The sequence below is a fragment of the Physeter macrocephalus genome, chromosome 6 (genome assembly GCF_002837175.3).
Source record: "Physeter macrocephalus isolate SW-GA chromosome 6, ASM283717v5, whole genome shotgun sequence".
NCBI lineage: Eukaryota > Metazoa > Chordata > Mammalia > Artiodactyla > Physeteridae > Physeter > Physeter macrocephalus.
The window spans coordinates 96,170,745-96,171,791 of record NC_041219.1 but is presented as its reverse complement, the minus strand read 5'-3'; positions in this window follow the sequence as shown (position 1 = coordinate 96,171,791).

Below are 1,047 nucleotides of genomic sequence, written 5' to 3'. Positions count from 1 at the left end.
TTCCATGCCTTGCCTATTGTGAAAAATGCTGCAATGAACATGGGAATCCAAGTATCTCTTTGAGAAACTGATTCCATTCCAGACAGGGATTTACACCATCAGCTCCCCTGGTTCTCAGGCATTTGGACCTGGACTGAATTACACCACCAGCTTTCCTGGGTGTCCAGCTTGCAGACAGCTGACTGTGGGACTCCTCAGCCTCCATAACTGTGTAATCCAGTTCCTCAAGATATATATACTTATTTATTTTTTTTCTGGAGAACCTTAATACAAACAATGTTGGAAAGTAAAAAACAATAGAACACCCTCTTGCAAGTTAGAAAGGCAACATGTTCCAAATTAGAGTCCTATACTCAGCTAAATTATCCAACATGGGAAGTGTAGAAAAAACACATTTTCAGATGTGCAAGGTATCCCAGTGATTGTTTTCCTTCAATATCTATTCTCCTCTTCTTTTTTTTCTCCCCCCTCATCCCGCTTCTCCTCCTTTCTTCTTCAGGAGTAGGTATGACGAAATTAACCTGGGCTCATGTGAAGAATATGTAAAAATATTCCAACCTCTGTTGCAGCTAGATGCCCATATGACTAGGTTCTGGGCCAAAGGAATGTAAGTAGAAGTAATTTGTGATACTCCCCAAAAGTTTTTTCTCCCCTTCCAGTTCTATTGAGATATAATTGATACCACCACTGTATACATTTAAGGTGTACAGCCTAATGATTTGACTTATATACATCCTGAAATGATTACCACAGTAAGTTTAGTGAACATCCATCATCTTATATAGATACAAGATAAATAGAAAAAATATTTTTTTCTTATGATGAGAATTCTTAGGATTTACTCTGTTAACAACTTTCATAAAAAACATACAGCCCTGTTAATTATGTGTATCCTGTTGTACATTACATCGCTAGATCTTATTTGTCCTGTAACTGCAAGTTTGTACCTTTTGGCTGTCTTCATCCAATTCCGCCTTCCCCTACCACCTGCCTCTGGTAATCACAAGTCCAATCTCTTTCTCTGAGTTTGTTTGTTGTTTGTTAAGT